The sequence below is a fragment of the Coregonus lavaretus genome (assembly GCF_964263955.1).
Source record: "Coregonus lavaretus genome assembly, chromosome: 24".
Lineage (NCBI taxonomy): Eukaryota > Metazoa > Chordata > Actinopteri > Salmoniformes > Salmonidae > Coregonus > Coregonus lavaretus.
In genome coordinates, this window is record NC_140011.1 from 12,501,899 (window position 1) to 12,514,847 (window position 12,949).

Consider the following 12,949-nt stretch of genomic DNA (forward strand, 5'->3'; position numbering starts at 1 on the left):
CTCCAGGACCTTGAGATGCTTCTTACGGAGCCACTCCTTAGTTGCCCTGGCTGTGTGTTTCGGGTCGTTGTCATGCTGGAAGACCCAGCCACGACCGATCTTCAATGCTCTTACTGAGGGAAGGAGGTTGTTGGCCAAGATTTCGCGATACATGGCCCCATCCATCCTCCCCTCAATACGGTGCAGTCGTCCTGTCCCCTTTGCAGAAAAGCATCCCCAAAGACTGAGGTTTCCACCTCCATGCTTCACGGGTTGGGATGGTGTTCTTGAGGTTGTACTCAACCTTCTTCTTCCTCCAAACACGGCGAGTGGCGTTTAGACGAAAAAGCTGTATTTTTGTCCCATCAGACCACATGACATTCTCCCATTCCTCCTCTGGATCATCCAGATGGTCATTGGCAAACTTCAGACGGGCCTGGACATGCGCTGGCTTGAGCAGGGGGACGTTGCGTGCGCTGCAGGATTTTAATCCATGACGGCGTAGTGTGTTACTAATGGTTTTCTTTGAGACTGTGGTCCCAGCTCTCTTCAGGTCATTGACCAGGTCCTGCCGTGTAGTTCTGGGCTGATCCCTCACCTTCCTCATGATCATTGATGCCCCACAAGGTGAGATCTTGCATGGCGCCCCAGACCGAGGGTGATTGACCGTCATCTTGAACTTCTTCCATTTTCTAATAATTGCGCCAACAGTTGTTGCCTTCTCACCAAGCTGCTTGCCTGTTGTCCTGTAGCCCATCCCAGCCTTGTGAAGGTCTACAATTGTATCCCTGATGTCCTTACACAGCTCTCTGGTCTTGGCCATTGTGGAGAGGTTGGAGTCTGTTTGATTGAGTGTGTGGACAGGTGTTTTTTAAACAGGTAACAAGTTCAAACAGGTGCAGTTAATACAGGTAATGAGTGGAGAACAGGAGGGCTTCTTAAAGAAAACTAACAGGTCTGTGAGAGCCGGAATTCTTACTGGTTGGTAGGTGATCAAATACTTATGTCATGCAATAAAATGCAAATTAATTACTTAAAAATCATACAATGTGATTTTCTGGATTTTTGTTTTAGATTCCGTCTCTCAGAGTTGAAGTGTACCTATGATAAAAATTACAGACCTCTACATGCTTTGTAAGTAGGAAAACCTGCAAAATCGGCAGTGTATCAAATACTTGTTCTCCCCACTGTATATGGAACAGAGCTGTGTTGCCTTTGGTAGGCATTTTTCTGTCAGTTGTATCTTTTAGTTATTTGATGTAGATTACAGTATGGATTGATGTAGTAGAAATCATGTACAAATGTTCGGGGGACTGTCAACTTGATTGAAATAGGTGTTTTGTTATTCATATTCTATTTTTCTTCATGTCTCCTCTCTACCAATCAGAGCTTTGAAGATTTCATTGGAGTGTCTGTGTGTAGTATTGGTCCTACTTCATGTTCCAGCCTACAGAAATACTCCTCACATTTGAGAATATGTTTTACAACATAACAAAACGACTATAGCTGAGACGTGTTTATAACCCAGAAAAATGATATGTAACCGTTTATGTTTATAGAGAATATACTGTAGTTGTATTGCTTAGGCCATGTTTTGAAATCCAGGTGTAAAGATGTTGGGACTGGCTACTACAGGGGAGTAAACACAAGGCATCACACATCATCAGTGTGTAAAAGTTAGGAGGATGAGGATGAGGAGACAGTGAAAGGGGAATGGAATCGTGGACACAATACAAACGGTTTGTATTTCCATTTAACATGGTTATAGGTATTGAGGTCTTCTGTGGATATGAAGTTGTTTTGTCCAGTATTCTCAAATCCATCATCAACACTCTGGACATTAGGATGGAGAGGTCCATACAAGACAAATGATTTACTGTGCATCTTTATGGAAACATGGAGAGAAAGACCAGAAGACTTCTTTAAAACTGGCCCAATTGAAACTTTCTGAAGAGAGAGAAAAAACACATGCTTTGTACAGACACAGCTCTGGTATACGAAATATAAAGAACCATGTGGGGTGGTTGCTCAGCCAGTGCCCCAAGACGAGGGGCTGCATCTGCGGTGTGAATTTCTGGGATGGGCCGGTGAGCCTAACATTGTGTGGGACGACGTTGACAAACTGATCTACCTAACTGGACCTCCAGAACCAGACTGTTATCCCTGCAGGTGCTTTTTCAGTGGACTGACAGAGAGGCACTGGAAGGCTGATGGCCGCTATGTTATCAAAATACATGTTGTAAAGAAAAGGGGTCGGTTCCTCTATAAAACTACTGTTCAACAGCAGCTCATCAAGTACCTGATTGAAGCAAAATTCGATATTCCAGGTAAGAACTTGTATTTTGCTCCTGAAACTAAACCATGTACAATAATCATGCAATGGCCCTTAATTGCATTGATTGTTAAATAAAATAAACCCTTATCAGATAAACCACACAATTCTTAGTTCTTGTGATATAAGCTTTTGCTCATGTGTTTAATTTGTTTTCTGAATGTGATGCGCCGACAACCGAGGTGGAGACAATCAAGACATGATTTAACAAAAAGTATTATTATTTTAGTTATTATTATTATTAAATTGTTTTAATTATACAATGTTATTTTGATATTGTACACGTTAGCAGCTAAAAGCTGAATTGCAGTATAAAGACAAAAAATTAAGAAAATAAATATGATTTAGAGGGAAATGAACAGCGATGGATGAAGGGTTGATTGTTTGGGATGAATGGAGTGGAGGAGGAAGCTTCAATGGTCTCCGTGAAGGGAGCATCAATGTAGCAGCCAGTGGAATCAGACAGTAATACTATTAGTAGGCTCATTGACTGACCTATTCTCCATCATTAGCCTACTGTGGCAACATCAGGGGTGTATGACCAGGAAGCGCCTCACACACCCTCATTTCAAGATATACCGAACAAAAATATAAACGCAACATGCAACAATTTCAACGATTTGACTGAGTTACAGTTCATATAAGGAAATCAGTCAATTCAAATTAATTAATTAGGCCCTAATATATGGATTTCACATGACTGGGCAGGGGCGCAGCCATGGGTGCATGGGTGGGGCTGGGAGGGAATAGGCCCACCCACTTGGGAGAGCAAGACCCACCCACTGGGGAGCCAGGCCCAGCCAATCAGAATGAGTTTTTTCTCACAAATAGAGGAACAAAGATGGTACTAAAGTGGGTGGGAGTATATTGTACAGCGAGGTCCCGGGCACACCGAGAAATGCTTAGTGAGCCAATGGTGTTTCTATGGGGTCATACAGTGACGGACAATGGAGAGTTCACATTTTGATGGATTAAACAGATTCTTAGTGCTTTCTTTGAGCATGTAAACCATCCCTGTGTGGCTGGTGCCTGATAGAATGCTTTGCACCACACTGATCACAGAACATACATACCATGAAATTAGAGAATGTTTCAATATCCATTTAGAAAGGTCAGCATTCAGAGCATACAATAAGTATACTCATAGAAAACAACGAGAATACTTTCTCAATGTGGAAGTGCAACCAACAAAGGAGGCTCGTCCACTCTTACTGTCTGACATCTCTTTGTGAGCACCACAATGTAAAACCAAGTGTTAAGGATCTGAACACATAACTAAAACTTTTCTGGAACACTTTTTAAACGTGTCAAGGCATTTAGAATTTTAATCAAAACGTGTCACAGTGTTTAGATTGTAAACACCAGAACATGTTTATTCAGCGCAAGTTGTGTAGGTTTTAAACTTTAAACACTGGGGGTGATGTTTTAACAAGGTGTAAAGCCATGACTGTGTTTGTTAGTGACAGAGACATGGCTGTTGCATTCAACAACTTCCATTCCTGAAGCTTTCACCAAGTGACTGCCTAAGTGAATGTGTTTCCATTAAAAGTAAACCCTTTATGACTACATATTATACATTTCATAAGGCCTTTAGTTATGGCCTAGTAATCCTCAACATTGTGATCTGAAAATCCTCATGGGCCACATTAGATCTGCAAGTCACAATACGCTGGTTTGTGAAGTGATTAGATTAGATTAGAGAGGATAGCCAACCATTCAAATATTTTATCACCCACAACCTGCATTCAGCGTGACTACTACGGTAAAGGACTTATTGAACAAGGCTACTGTGGGTAATTTTTGGTTAACTACTCTATCTCACTTAGGGGCAGACAACATAAAAACCAACTATATGAATTATGCATGTTGTAGAATGAAATGCCTATATGCCTTATATGCTTATGGTTTAAGAACCAATTAAAGGGTTAAAACAGAGCAGATACATTTCTTTAGTGGAAATGCTGTGCTTCTGATAAGAATGGTTCCCTCTAATTCCCCGCAGCTGGTCTGGGTATGTCAATGACATGTGATGGAGATACAACTTCTCGTTGTGGCTGTGTGGAGATAGGAGTAACAATGGAACTAGTGTTATCACTTGTTTGTGCTTATGACCTGACACACATAGTCACATGCACATACAGTGGAGGAAAAAAGTATTTAGTCAGCCACCAATTGTGCAAGTTCTCCCACTTAAAAAGATGAGAGAGGCCTGTAATTTTCATCATAGGTACACGTCAACTATGACAGACAAAATGAGAAAGAAAATTCCAGAAAATCACATTTTAAGATTTTTAATGAATTTATTTGCAAATTATGGTGGAAAATAAGTATTTGGTCACCTACAAACAAGCAAGATTTCTGGCTCTCACAGACCTGTAACTTCTTCTTTAAGAGGCTCCTCTGTCCTCCACTCGTTACCTGTATTAACTCGGCACCTGTTTGAACTTGTTATCAGTATAAAAGACACCTGTCCACAACCTCACACAGTCACACTCCAAACTCCACTATGGCCAAGACCAAAGAGCTGTCAAAGGGCACCAGAAACAAAATTGTAGACCTGCACCAGGCTGGGAAGACTGAATCTGCAATAGGTAAGCAGCTTGGTTTGAAGAAATCAACTGTGGGAGCAATTATTAGGAAATGGAAGACATACAAGACCACTGATAATCTCCCTCGATCTGGGGCTCCACGCAAGATCTCACCCCGTGGGGTCAAAATGATCACAAGAACGGTGAGCAAAAATTCCAGAACCACACGGGGGGACCTAGTGAATGACCTGCAGAGAGCTGGGACCAAAGTAACAAAGCCTACCATCAGTAACACACTACGCCGCCAGGGACTCAAATCCTGCAGTGCAAGACGTGTCCCCCTGCTTAAGCCAGTACATGTCCAGGCCCGTCTGAAGTTTGCTAGAGTGCATTTGGATGATCCAGAAGAGGATTGGGAGAATGTCATATGGTCAGATGAAACCAAAATATAACTTTTTGGTAAAAATTCAACTCGTCGTGTTTGGAGGACAAAGAATGCTGAGTTGCATCCAAAGAACACCATACCTACTGTGAAGCATGGGGGTGGAAACATCATGCTTTGGGGCTGGTTTTCTGCAAAGGGACCAGGACGACTGATCTGTATAAAGGAAAGAATTAATGGGGCCATGTATCGTGAGATTTTGAGTGAAAACCTCCTTCCATCAGCAAGGGCATTGAAGATGAAACGTGACTGGGTCTTTCAGCATGACAATGATCCCAAACATACCACCCGGGCAACGAAGGAGTGGCTTCGTAAGAAGCATTTCAAGGTCCTGGAGTGGCCTAGCCAGTCTCCAGATCTCAACCCCATAGAAAATCTTTGGAGGGAGTTGAAAGTCTGTGTTGCCCAGCGACAGCCCCAAAACATCACTGCTCTAGAGGAGATCTGCATGGAGGAATGGGCCAAAATACCAGCAACAGTGTTTGAAAACCTTGTGAAGACTTACAGAAAACTTTTGACCTGTGTCATTGCCAACAAAGGGTATATAACAAAGTATTGAGAAACTTTTGTTATTGACCAAATACTTATTTTCCACCATAATTTGCAAATAAATTCATAAAAAATCCTACAATGTGATTTTCTGGATATTTTTTTCTCATTTTGTCTGTCATAGTTGACGTGTACCTATGATGAAAATTACAGGCCTCTCTCATCTTTTTAAGTGGGAGAACTTGCACAATTGGTGGCTGACTAAATACTTTTTTTCCCCACTGTATAATGGAGTAACTTTGTAGGTTGTATAAGCATGACTATGCATTTGTGTCTGTATAAAAGGAGAGCTCCGAATCAGGGAAAACAGATGTTCTGCAGATCATCTCAGCTTTCGTTGCTTCGTGTAATAAAAGTATATTTTCATTCTACAAAAACTCTGGAAGAACTTTTGATTTTTAACAAGTGTAGTGATAATTATCCACGACACTACCTAAACCATATAAACTGGAACAAACATTTATCTAACTGCTAAAGCTAACTCTCTCTCCTCTGCTCTTGTCCTTCTAGACCTGTCTGCTGCCTTTGATACTGTGAACCATCAGATCCTCCTCTCCACCCTCTCCGAGCTGGGCATCTCCGGCGCGGCTCACTCTTGGATTGCGTCCTACCTGACCGGTCGCTCCTACCAAGTGGCGTGGCGAGAAGCTGTCTCCGCACCACGTGCTCTCACCACTGGTGTCCCCCAGGGCTCAGTTCTAGGCCCTCTCCTATTCTCGCTATACACCAAGTCACTTGGCTCTGTCATATCCTCACATGGCCTCTCCTATCATTGCTACGCTGACGATACACAACTAATCTTCTCCTTTCCCCCTTCTGATAACCAGGTGGCGAATCGCATCTCTGCATGTCTGGCAGACATATCAGTATGGATGACGGATCACCACCTCAAGCTGAACCTTGGCAAGACGGAGCTGCTCTTCCTCCCGGGGAAGGACTGCCCGTTCCATGATCTCGCCATCACGGTTGACAACTCCGTTGTGTCCTCCTCCCAGAGTGCGAAGAGCCTTGGCGTGACCCTGGACAACACCCTGTCGTTCTCCGCTAACATCAAGGCGGTGACCTGATCCTGCAGGTTCATGCTCTACAACATTCGGAGAGTACGACCCTGCCTTACACAGGAAGCGGCACAGGTCCTAATCCAGGCACTTGTCATCTCCCGTCTGGATTACTGCAACTCGCTGTTGGCTGGGCTCCCTGCCTGTGCCATTAAACCCCTACAACTCATCCAGAATGCCGCAGCCCGTCTGGTGTTCAACCTTCCCAAGTTCTCTCACGTCACCCCGCTCCTCCGCACACTCCACTGGCTTCCAGTTGAAGCTCGCATCTGTTACAAGACCATGGTGCTTGCCTATGGAGCTGTGAGGGGAACGGCACCTCCGTACCTTCAGGCTCTGATCAGTCCCTACACTCAAACGAGGGCATTGCGTTCATCCACCTCTGGCCTGCTGGCTCCCCTTCCTCTGCGGAAGCATAGTTCCCGCTCAGCCCAGTCAAAACTGTTCGCTGCTCTGGCACCCCAATGGTGGAACAAGCTCCCTCACGACGCCAGGACAGCGGAGTCACTCACCACCTTCCGGAGACATTTGAAACCCCACCTCTTTAAGGAATACCTGGGATAGGATAAGTAATCCTTATACCCCCCCCCCCCCTCTAAAAAACAAAAATTGTAAAGTGGTTATCCCACTGGCTATAGGGTGAATGCACCAATTTGTAAGTCGCTCTGGATAAGAGCGTCTGCTAAATGACGTAAATGTAAAATGTAAATGTAACGGGTGCAATAAGTCCAACGCCTTACAGATTGGATTAGTTTAGAAAAATGTGAGTTATTTATCTTTGTATAGTATAAGATAATTTAATCAATCAATGTGAATTAGGAAAAATTGATATTGAAACAAACTATTTTTAAAAATCAACCTGCAACAAAGCATGCTGGGAAATATGATAATGAGGCTACTCCCACGTCTTTTTCACGAAGAGAGTTAACGGAAATGACCTCAACACAGTCGAGTAACAACACTAGGACTTAATTTAAAATATTTAATGGATCAAATGTTCTGTTCAGTTGTGCTGAAATGTAGGTAAGGCAATGCTTAATTTGTAAATCGGGACGTCCCGGAACACATAGTGAGCTCGAGAGTGGGAGGTTATCCGGGTGCTCTGAGGTACCGGAAAACACATTGGGGAAAAAAGTGTCAAACACAACATAGCAGCGCAGCAGACAGAGTAAGCAGCCAAGTAGCCTACTGTCTATTGTGGTGAAACAGACAGCACTCTACAAGGTGCTGAATAATTCAAAGCATTTTAGAAGTCACTGCAGTATGCTCACATACTTGAGTATAGCTGCAGGGCTTACATAAGTCTGAATTTCTTTTCTAGACATCAATGTGCAGCAACATTTTTAGACGTCACTGCAGAACACCGGCCAAATGCATATGCACACATACTCAGCTGTTGGGCTTACAAGACCCGAATTTCATTTAATTTTCAAGACATCAATGTAGCAGTAGAACAAATATCACAATATCGGAATTTAACTTCAAATATAATAAATCAAGGTAGGCTACAGCAGAACACACATGAGAATAAATAGGCCTCCTGCCTTTGTGATAATATGACTCACATACAGTGGGGAGAACAAGTATTTGATACACTGCCGATTATGCAGGTTTTCCTACTTACAAAGCATGTAGAAGTCTGTCATTTTTATCATAGGTACACTTCAACTGTGAGAGACGGAATCTAAAACAAAAATCCAGAAAATCACATTGTATGATTTTTTAAGTAATTAATTTGCTTTTTATTGCATGACATAAGTATTTGATCACCTACCAACCAGTAAGAATTCCGGCTCTCACAGACCTGTTAGTTTTTCTTTAAGAAGCCCTCCTGTTCTCCACTCATTACCTGTATTAACTGCACCTGTTTGAACTCGTTACCTGTATAAAAGACACCTGTCCACACACTCAATCAAAACAGACTCCAACCTCTCCACAATGGCCAAGACCAGAGAGCTGTGTAAGGACATCAGGGATAAATGGTAGACCTGCTCAAGGCTGGGATGGGCTACATGACAATAGGCAAGCAGCTTGGTGAGAAGGCAACAACTGTTGGCGCAATTATTAGAAAATGGAAGAAGTTCAAGATGACGGTCAATCACCCTCGGTCTGGGGCTCCATGCAAGATCTCACCCCGTGGGGCATCAATGATCATGAGGAAGGTGAGGGATCAGCCCAGAACTACATGGCAGGACCTGGTCAATGACCTGAAGAGAGCTGGGACTACAGTCTCAAAGAAAACCATTAGTAACACACTACGCCGTCATGGATTAAAATCCTGCAGCGCACGCAAGGTCCCCCTGCTCAAGCCAGCGCATGTCCAGGCCCGTCTGAAGTTTGCCAATGACCATCTGGATGATCCAGAGGAGGAATGGGAGAAGGTCATGTGGTCTGTTGAGACAAAAATAGAGCTTTAGATATAACTCCACTCGCCGTGTTTGGAAGAAGAAGAAGGATGAGTACAACCCCAAGAACACCATCCCAACCGTGAAGCATGGAGGTGGAAACATCATTATTTGGGGATGCTTTTCTGCAAAGGGGACAGGACGACTGCACCGTATTGAGGGAAGGATGGATGGGGCCATGTATCGCAAGATCTTGGCCAACAACAACCTTCCCTCAGTAAGAGCATTGAAGATGGGTCGTGGCTGGGTCTTCCAGCATGACAATGACCCGAGACACACAGCCAGGGCAACTAAGGAGTGGCTCCGTAAGAGGCATCTCAAGGTCATGGAGTGGCCTAGCCAGTCTCCAGACCTGAACCCAATAGAAAATCTTTGGAGGGAACTGAAAGTCTGTATTGCCCAGCGACAGCCCCGAAACCTGAAGGATCTGGAGAAGGAATGTATGGAGGAGTGGGCCAAAATCCCTGCTGCAGTGTGTGCAAACCTGGTCAAGACCTACAGGAAATGTATGATCTCTGTAATTGCAAACAAAGGTTTTTGTACCAAATATTAAGTTCTGCTTTTCTGATGTATCAAATACTTATGTCATGCAATAAAATGCAACTTAATTATTTAAAAATCATACAATGTGATTACAGACCTCTACATGCTTTGTAAGTAGGAAAACCTGCAAAATCGGCAGTGTATCAAATACTTGTTCTCCCCACTGTATTCAGATTAACTTCACTGTACAGAACAACAACAAAAAAGCTCCCTACCTTTTTGCATGTTGTACAGCCCATCTTTGAACTCTGCCAAGGGTTATACGTTTGCTTGTTCTTGAACTGCAAATTGCACCTGCTCTGAGCACTTAGGCAGTGAATGATGCACTGTCCTCCCCCCCCCAGCTCCCAGTCTCCCTCTCCCGCTGAGTCTGACTCGCTAGTAGGCCTACTAGCTAGTGGAGGTGTCGGTGTTGATGCTGAACTGGCGGGATTAGCAGCGCTGTAAGCTAAGGCATCGCCATCAGGAACAGTTTGCCCCTCACTCCTCTCCTCCGGCACTGACCATTCTCTGGCTCGTTCTGGGTTCGATTCACCATCTTTCTCTGGATTTTTTGGACTTGAAAAATGTAATCAAACTCTTTCCTTTTCTTATCCATTTTTTTTGTGGCTTTCCCATGGTTCAAATTCAGTAGGGAGACGACTGGCCTAGGCTACATGACGTGATTACATAGGGACCTCTTCACTAGCTGACCACCACTACCAAGACCTGTGTCAAGATCAGTTACTTACCCCACTGGCCTTCCCCATAACCCCTATGTACAAATAAGAAAGCAGGTCTGGAATCAGTGTGGCAGGATAGGATGATTACACAGAAGGATCATCGTGCTTTTACATGATGGTTTTTCTGGGGGGCGTTAGAAATAACGAGGAGGCAACTTAATTTAAAGCTGATCGCTTTTATTAGAATGTCTACAGTGCGAACAGTGAAACAATTAATAAATCGTGCCTGGAGAGGTACCGGATCCGGACAAATAGGTGCCGGAACAAAAAAAATAATAAAAAATAATATGCCATTTAGCAGACGCTTTTATCCAAAGCGACTTACAGTCATGCGTGCATACATTTTTGTGTATGGGTGGTCCCGGGGATCGAACCCACTACCTTGGCGTTACAAGCGCCGTGCTCTACCAGTTGAGCTACAGAGGACCAATCTGAGAAACAAACAAAGTCAAATCTGAGAGGAGCAGGATCCGGCTCAAATTAAGCACTGCGGTATGATGACAAACATTCCTAACACTGATTTTCTTAGACAGGACACTTTTTGTTGAAATATCGTGGAAACAACATTGATTCAACCAGTTTTTGCCCAGTGGGATATTGATGCCATAAGTCAATGGTGCCACCTGAATGATTTTAGAGGGCAGGATAATTATGATTGAAATAGTTTCACTGTTTAGATCTGTCTACACATGTAAGATTTATATATTAAGTGTGCTACTGTGATTGAATATTTAGAATATTGTGATGAGGGCAAATGATGGCACACATACAAGCATGCGTGAAAAACTATATATTTCTTAACGTCGACTCTGTGCTCTTGCATTGTCCTGGAATAATTCAATACGGAATGTGAAAAATACTTGTTCAGACAAAATTAGGGCCAGGAGTTTTTCCAGGCCACATTTTCCTTGTAAGGTCAACTAGGGCCAGGAAATAGACTTTATGATCCAGGATAGCCTATTCATCATTTCACAAGTAGTACGGGATCATCATCTCATATTCTGTAGGAAGATCCATATAGCCAGTACTGTTTCATCAAACATTTTCAGCTATTGGACCACATTACACACCAGCCACAACCCTGCACAGCATGTCAAGGAGGCAGATTCGATTTCTTTGTTAAAACACAACTAAAGACCTACCCATTCAAACTAGCTTTAATGTTTGATTGCCTAGCCTATCTTTTTGCATTAATAGGCAATGTTTTGATGTATTGTTGCCCTTTCTTGTTTCTACCTTGAGCAGTGAGTGTGGGAAACGCGCGTTCTACAAATTAAATTATTATTATTATTATTATCCTGTATAGCTCAGTCGGTAGAGCATGTCGCTTGCAACGGCAGGGTTGTGGGTTTGATTCCCACAGGAAAATATATGCAAAAATCGGGACTGAACAAATTTCAGATCTGCTGAGGGTAAACTTGAGCTTTGTGAAAATTCTGTGCAACTTAGGGCGTGCGTTTACTGTGAACACATCCACTTGTCCTTCATACATCTCTTGTATAGTTATTTTTGCATACTCAGGCTTGCATAGTTCGTTTTGTTTCGGTATGTTGCATTGAAAGGGGCTAATATTTTGTTGATTTGATCACAATTCCCACAGTAAAGGGAAACGTTGATAGTGTTAACTAAGGGGGAAAACTCTAGAAAGTTGAGTGAAGTTCAATCTCGTGCTTCTCTGTGCAGGCTGATATTTCTTCTGCACTCTGCATGGCTGTCTCGGGAAGGTGCACGCCCACGCACGCGTGCAGCTTAGAGGGAACATTGCACGCTACTGTAAGTCGCTCTGGATAAGAGTGTCTGCTAAATGATGTAAATTGTTATTATTATAACCAAGTGAGAGAGGTAAAGAATGTATGTGTCTTATGCAGGCTACAGAATTGTATATGTTTCCTGTGGAAGCAGTATTAGTGCATTCGGAAAGTATTCAGACCCCTTGACTTCTTCCACATTTTGTGACTTTACAGCCTTATTCTAAAATTGATTTTTTTTTTTTATAATCTAATCAATCTACACACAATACCCCATAATGACAAATGTATTAAAAAATGTATTAAATATATACAACTGAAATATAACATTTACATAAGTATCAGCATCAGACCCTTTACTCAGTACTTTGTTGAAACACCTTTGGCAGCGATTACAGCCTAGAGTCTTCTTGGGTATGACACTACAAACTTGCCACACCTGTATTTGGGGAGTTTCTCCCATTCTCTTCTGCAGATCCTCTCAAGCACTGTCAGGTTGGATAGGGAGTGTCGCTGCACAGCTATTTTCAGGTCTCTCCAGAGATGTTAGATCGGGTTCAAGTCCGGGCTCTGGTTGGGCAACTCAAGGACATTCAGAGACTGTGTGCTTAGGGTCGTTGTCCTGTTGGAAGGTGAACCTTTG